At 35.2% G+C, this 9401-nt stretch overlaps 1 long non-coding RNA gene across 2 annotated transcripts in view; it reads left to right on the top strand.

The window, feature by feature from the left end:
- Positions 1-7628: 7628 nt before the first annotated feature.
- The window catches only part of LOC125911582 (uncharacterized), a 33339-nt gene continuing 31566 nt past the window's right edge, over positions 7629-9401 (top strand). For both annotated transcript variants that reach the window (XR_007454371.1, XR_007454372.1), the window contains exons 1-2: positions 7629-7736; positions 7874-8047. This is a non-coding gene — a long non-coding RNA (uncharacterized LOC125911582). The remainder of the gene's footprint in view (positions 7737-7873; positions 8048-9401) is intronic.

Genomic DNA, 9401 nt, shown 5'->3' with positions numbered 1-9401 from the left:
CAGAAAAAATGACTAGTGAACAAGAATTATTTAAAAGTATTTATTTGTTACTTAATTCAGGGATTCACTAATATGAAATTAGGGCAAAATCACCCATATTTGCTTCTGTATCTGGTTTAACACAAGGAAATGAGTCTTTGAAAACAAAACCAAACCAAACCAAACCAAACCAAACCAAACCAAAAACCCGTATCATCAACACAAGGTGGCGCTATGGACCAGTCTCTTAGGAGGAAGAGTTTGTGTTTAAGCATTTCTCTCTTAACTCTGAGACTGATTTATATAAATCCACCCCATCCCTATTTTTTTTTTAATCTATTTTGTTTCTTAAAAATCTGATAATGCAGTGGGGAATTTAGTTTTCTTAATTTAAAGAAAAATGCAAATCTGAAGCTCACTAGTAAATGTTTTTATATAATTAGTAATCACAAATTAAACTTCTAGGTTTCCTACCATATTGACAATTTATGTATATATTTATATATTGTCCCCACTTTTCTCCAAGAAGGACACCATGATTGTATTCTTATTATCTCATGAATGGACTCCTTCTCTATGTTGACATAGCCATCCATCTTTCTGTTCTGATTTGCCTAGAATCTGATCCATTCCTGCTTTAGTTCATCACATATAGTTACAAAGATCATTTTACTGAAGGGCCATTTCATATCACCACTATTTCTATAAAACATTTTCTTTCAATCAAGCATCTTCAGTGGACATCCCGTTATGTATCTGTTTAAATATAAATTCTTAATTTGATATTCAACTCGATCTCACTTTAATTCCAGGACACTGGTCCTCTCTCTCGCTCTCTCTCCCTCTCTTTCATCTCTCCAGCCATACAAGCCCTATTTTGTATCACTTAAAAGTATTGTGAGAATTCCTGTCATTTGTTAGAGCTTTTTCCTAACACTTGTGATATGAGCCCCCCTGGGACCATTGTTCATTGGTGTCAATCAATTTCCTTAAATTCTGTCATAAGGCGCATCTTCTTGAACATGTCTAAAGCCACATTCCTCCAAAACATAATTCTTCATTTTGCTCCACAAACACTAGTCTTATGTGAAATACTTATAAAATATTTAAAGAGAGACTATTATTTACAAAGCATAGTCTACAGTTGTTGGAGCCTGTTTTTCTTTTCTTAAGAACATTATAGCTTTATTATTTTGTGTTTCCCAATCATTTCAAGAATAGGGTATGTACATTTAATTAGTACTTGTCACAAGTTCAGAGAATAAATGTGTGAACCCAATCTTCTAATAACTTAAAACTTAGTATTGACAGATACACACACACACACACATATTTGGGCAACAACATTGTTTAAATTATGAAATATGTATATACTAATAAAAAAAGTACATATATTCAGTACAAGATTTGAGGGTAAGTATATTTAAAAGGAGAGTACAAGAGTCAATATTGTCATTTAAAATTTATTGAGGTTCTTAATCATGAGCAGTATTCAACAGAATACAGAATTGGATAAAGATCTAGTGAGGCAGTCCTCCTCATCCCATTTCTGCTGTTCAAACAATGAAGATAGCAGCCAAAGAAAATAACCCAACATTAAAAAATTTTTTTTTGAGAAAGAGAGAGGGTGAAAGCATTTGAGCGCGGAAGGGGGGGTGGAGAGAGAGAGAGAGCAAGAGAGAGAGAGAGAGGGAGAGAGAAAGAGAGACAGAATATTTGGCAGGGTCCATTCTGGGCTGGGGGTGAATCTCACCACCATGAGATCATGACTTGAGTGACAATCAAGGGTCGGACATTTAATTGACTGAGCCACCCGAGTGTCCTGAAAATAACTCAACTTCTAAGTATGAAACACTTAAGATCATACACATTTAAGATTTTTATATCATAAACTACATGCTTAGCACATATAACCACAAAAAATTTTGGGTATAAACTTTTAAGATTGTAAGGGGAAAGGTCAAGTGTCTCTTCAGTGCCTCTTTTAAAATTTAGTTGCAGTATGAGTTCATGTCACGTGCTGAAAATGATATTTTAATTTAGAACCATTTTTCACTCACATTGTATGAAATAATATTATTTAAATGCTTTTTATACATATTCAACATCAATTTCCTCGTTATCAATTGAGTTGTACCTTTGTCATTTAGAAAGATTTCCTGGAAAGCTTTATCTTCTAGTTTACACAGTTTATTTGACACAGAAAGTTTTTGAATCAATATACGATGCTGTCATGGAACTTTTATCCCAATTTATAAGTTCCTATTTGATTAACATTAGGAAAGTTTGAGATTTTTGTTGTCGTTTTTATTATTTTTGTCTATTTTTTAGTAATGAAACTTTTATAGTATGTGAGCTCTGTAATATAATCATTTACTGTCTTGCTTTTTAAAATGATCTCTACAAGATTTATGTAAAATGGCATCTAACACAATTGAAAGGTTTTAGTCCCAAAGATAATAAGTAGATCTGTGTTTGACCCCTTAAAAAAAGTAGAGAGATTATAGGTAACCTCTATGATCGTCCAAAAATGACATTGTTGATGGTTATTTCTAATTTGCCTTATCAAGAAAACCTTGAAACAATTCAATTTTAAGGTAATATTCTCCCTAAGAGAAAATTGGGGGCGAGGGAGAGGTACTCTTTGTCTTTAGACACAGTATGATTTTATTCTACCAGTGGAACCGCATTTTCTCAATTGTGTTTGGAGAACACACTAAAAAAGAAAAAGATTAGTATGCAATTTATGTTGGCTAAAATTGGAGTTCAGTTAGTATATATATACCATTTGTAACCATTTGCAAATATAAAGATAGATGGGGCAATAAATGTAGACAGAGCAGTTGCTACTTGTTGAGTTACTACAGAGGTAAGGAAGCATAGTGGTTCTGTGCACTTACCCTGGAATGAGCCTGCCTGTGTTTGAATATCACCTCCACCATTTACTGCTGTGTCATCCCGGGCAAATTGTTACCTGCTCTGTGCATTAGTAGTAATGTCAATGCCTACCTGTCAGAATTGCTTGGAAGATGATACAAGTTGATAAAGTAACTAACTAGTGGCTAGTGTCTAGTTACAATGAGTGCTACACAAGTGTGTGTTAAAAACAAAAAGCAAATAGTAAATTAAACCGGCAATGCAATCATCAATTTCCATGTGCTTTTTTTTCCTTTCTTTTTAAATTGCATACAGTAGAAAAAATGTCTATGTTTGGAGACTTTTAGAGTGGACCTTTTTACTCTGGTATACACTGTATCTAATCACTTTGTGTATTTTAGGTCTTGCTTCTTTTCATGTCTTCATTTCTAATGTTTTCACTCTTTTCTATCACATGGCCATTTTTCTAATGTGATTTTATGTTGACTTTGTTCTTTGGGATATTTTATGTCTTCCTGTGTCTACATTTAACTCTAAGTTGCAAGTTTCTCACTTTAAATTTTAATATACAATTTTATTGAAAAAGTGGATCATGTGGCCATGTTTTGTACTTTAAAAAAATTAGTAAATTTTAATCCAAATGAATAAAATTGAATTAGATCATAATTCTGATTCCGTTCGACTTAAATAATCATTGATGGCATATTTTTAAATTCTGCTTAAACTTAAATTCACTTTAAGGGCATTTTTACATATGAAAGAAAGTAATTTCATCTTTCTCAGGCTCAAGCTAAATTTCAAACATTTTCTAAAAATATATTGTGGCAGGAAATTCCTACTGAGAATCCTTCATGCTCTGGTACATTCTAAAACTCATCAAATTTATTTTCCAAATAGTTAAAATGATAGAACAGATTTGAGCCAAAGAGAAAAATACTATTTTAGAGCCTTGAAAGTGGTTTGACACATCCTTGTTAAAATAAATTTAGCATATGGACAACGAATAATGTTTCTTCTTTCGATGTAACAAAAACATGAAATTTTTTTTTATCTGTATTATAATCACTACTATCCCATTTAAGCAAACAACTAATCAGGACAATACGTACTTCAGACACTCAGAGAAAGAAGATCACCTTTGCTTATTTCCACTATGATCTAACATCCTTTCTAACTAGCTTCTCCAAAGCACTTCACAATAACTATCTATTTCTGCTATTTCCTACTGGAGCCTTTGTTCATAATGTTGTTTGGATTCCACAGATTTAAAAAAAAACAATGGCACTTTTGGCTTATTATCTGCCAACAAACATGCCTGTCAAACAACTAGGCAAACCAGTGACATTCTCCTCTGACATGCTTAGATTCAAATTGTTTGATATGGTTTATAACAAAGCCACTAAATATTCAATGTTGGATTACATTTGTAAATGGCCTATTAAAGTGACAGGAACATTCAATAAATAAAACCAATGAATTAGTAATATCCAATCTTCCAGTTCCTTTTCAAGTAATTCAAAGTGTTTACTTTGTCTAGTATTACTTACATGCTAAGAACTTCCTTTTATTCCATCCTTTGTTACAGACTAAGTATCCAGACACCTAGAGCAAGAGGACTGCATCAGGATTGTTCTGCACTTGAAGTCCATCAGCCCTCTCAAGGCAATGAGGCCACAAAAGTGGCCCATACCGTATGAAGCTTCTGGGAGGGAACTAAAGTGGCAGCGATGTGTCCTGAGCCCACAGTAATGCAGTTGATTGGTTGCCATTGCTACTTTAGCCTATCTTTCTAGGCCTTGTCCTCCGATGGGCCAATGTAGCCACCGGGATGCATAGATATCCTGCTAACAAGTGTTCGAGTATCTAACTCAGTCATAATTAAACCCTTAATGGCAATCATGAAAATCTCCTTTCACTGGTTAGGTAATTGCAGACACAGAGAATCAAAGCTTAACTATAATTGTAGGCCTTGTTGCCAGCTGAATATTGAAATGTGTTAGTATCGTGATTACTTAATGTCCCATCGTGGCTTGTGGCCAATGCTTAAAGCACACTCTAGAAAACTATAACAAAAAGCATAAACAAAGCTTAATTCTCTAATAGCATCTTAATTCTGCTTACACTGAGCATATGTAAGCTTTGATATTCTGAACTTAAGCCATGGCACAGGGTAGATGCCTACAGAAACTAAGTTTGAACTAGAAATGATGTTATAAAGATTGCCCATCTGGAAATAAAATTGTCTGATTATATATATCCTGGCTTTTGCCTTTGGCAAATAATTTTCATCGTAGTTCATTCTGTTACCTGTTAAAGACTCTATCACTCCATGATTTCCACTTAAGAAAACATCCCAAAACTCAGTAACTTGAAACAGCCATCATTTATTCTTGTACGTGTATCTGCCATTTGGTTAGGATTTGGATGATCCTGGCTAGGCTCAGCTGGGCTGAGATAGCCTTGGTTCCAAGATGGAACGTGGGTCAAATTCTTCTCGTCCTTCTTGGAGTGGTGCGTTTCCTGGGGCATGTTTTTCTCACAGGAAATGCAAGAAGGACGATGGTAACCGCACCAACCATGCACATTCAAGTCTTTGCTTCCTTCACATCTACTAAAATCCATTGGCCAAAGTCATTCATATGGCTGTACCTAATGTCAAGGCATGAAGAAATATATTTTGTCTCTAGCTGCAGGAACTACAAACTTACATGGAAATGAATATGAATTCAGGGATGTGTAAAGAATGAGAACCAACAACTGTCTACCATAAGCGCTTCCTTAGTGATTTTCAAATTGTATCTGTGTAGCTCTAGAGCTTTCTCAAACAATCCCTCTCTGTAGGCAGAGTTACACACATTCCAGAGAATATATGCTGTCATTTCTTAAATTAAGTCTCAATTTCCCACAGACTGACTATCCACTTTTCAGGTTCATTGTGGTGAAAATAACAAATGCACCCTTCTAAAAAAATTGAAAAAAATAAATGACAATAACTCAGTATCTAATGTAAGGATTCATGCATTGTACGGAACTGCAGTGTAACCAATAGTTGCCCTGTGGTGTCCGTGGCAACGTACAACTACCTCTTCCTCTGACCAAATGTATAAGCTGTTCCAAGTAATAATATCACCTCCCTCTGCCGACGCTTTACTTTGACAACAAAGTATGGCTCATGTCAAACAAAGGAGAGCTCAAGTGTTTCCAGATTCCAGGACTGTGATACTTGAACAATTAAATGTGGAAGGAATTTCTAGGAAAGTGGAGAGATGGAAGGATATCGCTGCTGCACTCCTTTTTGTTCCAGCCTAATATTAGAAGGGACTACCGTGTTAGAAACAGGCGATAGGAACACACAACTTTTAACACATTTTTATCCTTTTGACACTCAATGTTTATCCTTTGTTGTTGTTGTTAAGTTGTTTGTAGGCTCGTGATAAAACGGCAGTGTTCTTCTTCTTCCTGGGAACACATGTAGAACACAGTCCCCCGACTCTATTCTACATGTGTTCGGTTGGTGTAATGGGGGTGATGGCTTTCTGGCCAGTAGATTGTGAGCAGAGGGGTTATGTATCACTTTTTAGACAAAGACAATTAAAATGTGTGTACTTTCTACTCACTTTCTCTTTCCTCATTCAGCTTCTTAATGTAGAAGAAAACAAAGTTCTAGAAAATGGTTGAGCCACAGAAGAAAAAAACCTATTTCTGTGAAGGAGAGCTCCATTGCCGACCATACAAGACTTGGATGTCTGAAAAATAAATCTTTATTGATTTAAGATACCAAGAATTTGGAGTTGTTCATTCTAGCCATTAACAGATGCTGACCAAAAGATAAAATGATGCTGAGAAAGGGATGTTAATGTAAAAATATCCCAAAATATTCAGCAGGAGGCTAAGTAAGTGGGCCTTGTGTAATGAAGAACCAATCAATATTGGAGGCCAGTAGGCTGGAGGCTTTTGATAATCTTTGGCAAAATGTTTAGTAAAAATGCTGGCGTGATACTTTGAAAGGCAGATCTTGTGCCATTGAGCAGGCAGCTTTAGAAAAGGTGGAAAGAAGCGTTGCGTGAGCATATGTTAGAGGACTATTGGTGACTTTGGCAAGTTATTAAATGAAGTAGATGAGCTGGTTAACAAAAATAAATGAAACTGAGCTAAGAAGATCAGAAGTTCTGGAACCCGCTTCTAGACATTAAATAGTAAGAGATGGTATGGAAAAAGATTGAGGGATGGGGCCTTAAGGATAAGTATCACTAAGCCAAGTGGCAAAGGTGAGAGTTTTGTTCTAGATGGCCTCAAGTTAGCACCATTAATTTGAGGCAGAGAAGCGGGGCGGGGGGGGGGCGGGGGGAAGAAGCAAGAAATAAATCAAGCTTAAGAATTGTCTAGGTTACTGGCACATGGATTTTATTAAGGGTAGATATGTCTTATGCCTGTGATGTTTTTGCCAGTCTTTCAAAATATCATGAGCCCAGGCTTAACAAACACTTTCTTTGTTCAAGCTGTAAGCAAAGTTTGGGTCCTCGAGTTTACTTCATTAGAAGCAGTCTGCAATATATGCGTGGCCTCCAAGGAGGAAACAATCCCCAATGTCTACCTCAGATATGGTATAGAGAATAATTGACAAAAACAATGGGCAAATGAGTCCCTTCCAGAGAGCATCACTAGTGTCCAACTAAAGCAATTTTCTCAAATGCCTGGACAGATGACATTCAGTATGTCTGCCTGTTGATTATGAGAATATCAGGAAATGTGTCTATTTATTTCATAGGTCCCCGTGCAATAAGGAGCCACAACTAGACGGACAGAGTACTATCCATTATTTGGATAGCATAGGCTTACACTGAATGCAAAGATTGGATTGAGTTCTTTCCTGGGGAGAGGTATGCGTGTGTTCTATACGTGGAGAAAAAGAAATAATATTTCATGATAAAAATGACTAACTGTGGTAGATGTTGCTAATTTTCACATGAAATAGATCCTCTTCTTCTTGGCATATCACTAGACTCTCTTTTTCCAGATTCCCTTGCAGTTCTTTAGAACTACGCAACTGAGGCCAAGGAATAAGAAGTGAAATGTTATCCCAAGATTTAGGTGGTTAAGAAAGAATGTGCCTTCTCCCTCATCTCTTTGCTCATCCATACCACTGAATGCAGAGAAAAATGAGGCCTTAGGAGATGTTGGATTACAGGAGGTAAGGGCCCTGAATCTCTCAATAATACCATGTGGCAAATCCAGATTGAACGATGACATGAGAGAACAATATATTTTAATTGTATTAAGACACTGAGAGTGTGGTTTCTAGTGTTAGGGTGGCTTGCCCCTCCTGCTTTAGTGCTTATAATCCATTATTTTTTATATTTTAGGTTGATATATTTAAAACTATGAATGTGTTTCAAATGTTGGATTTCATTTTAACCAAGCTGTGTTGCATTAAATCCATTTTGTAGCTTACTACTAGTTATGTTTATTTTACAACATTATTTCTCCTTCTTCTTCTTCTTCTTCTTCTTCTTCTTCTTCTTCTTCTTCTTCTTCTTTTGGTTATTTATGGCTTCCTTCCCATCAAGTTAATTTCTGTATACTGGAATTCCATATGAGATATCCTGGGACCAAAGGGGTTATGTTACTGAAAACCAAACTAGTCAAATCTAGGATTCTAGTTTTATATATGGTGCATGGTGCCACTCCACTTGAAATTAGGTAATCTATATTTAGAAGGCAGATATAATTTTTCATGCACAATAATTTCCATAAAATTCTGTGGAATATATTTTTAGCTAGGGAAGGAGTGCTAAAATTGAAGGGAGAGTGGTTAAAACTAAGATGTTAAGTAGCCAGTGGGCAAAAATAATTATTTTTAATAACATCATTGCATTCACAATTTGGAATGGAACTCATTGACTATTCTAATGCCTTACATGGTACAGCCTTTTTATTATTCAAATAAAAAAACTGAGCCATAGAGCAGTAAATTAATTTGCCCAGGTTCATAAAGGTAGAAAACTGAGACTCAGACCTGGGAACCAAACCTCCTACTACCTAACCCAGTGTTCTTTCCACTATAACACACTTTTCAATCCATTAGACATTGTATATCAGAGAAACTTACCAATTTTGACTTTTGTGAGATATGTTTATTAAAATAAAATATAATTTTCTTCCAAAATTAATATATATATTTAATGAAAATCCAATAAAAATCCCAAAGAGATTATTTTAGAATCTGATCTATTTTATTAGAAAGAGTAAATAGACATCAATATTTAGGAAATGGTAAAAAAAAAAAAAAAAGACTAATAACAGGGTATCTGCCATACAAGATTTTAAACTTTACTATAAAATTACACAATTGAAACTGTGTGGTGGTATTATTAAGACAAACATCAGCTAAATAAGATAGTATAACATAACCTAGACACAGATTCTACAAAGAAGTCCATATATTGCAAGAACTGGCAGTATAAATAGGATGAAAGAAACAGTCTGTGACTATCTTCTGCTTTTCATAAGCAAGTCCAGCCAAGCCCTAGATGCTCCTTTTCTAG

This window comes from Panthera uncia (assembly GCF_023721935.1).
Source record: "Panthera uncia isolate 11264 chromosome C1 unlocalized genomic scaffold, Puncia_PCG_1.0 HiC_scaffold_3, whole genome shotgun sequence".
Lineage (NCBI taxonomy): Eukaryota > Metazoa > Chordata > Mammalia > Carnivora > Felidae > Panthera > Panthera uncia.
Note: the sequence above shows the minus strand (reverse complement) of the source record. Positions and strands in the feature narration are given on the sequence as shown.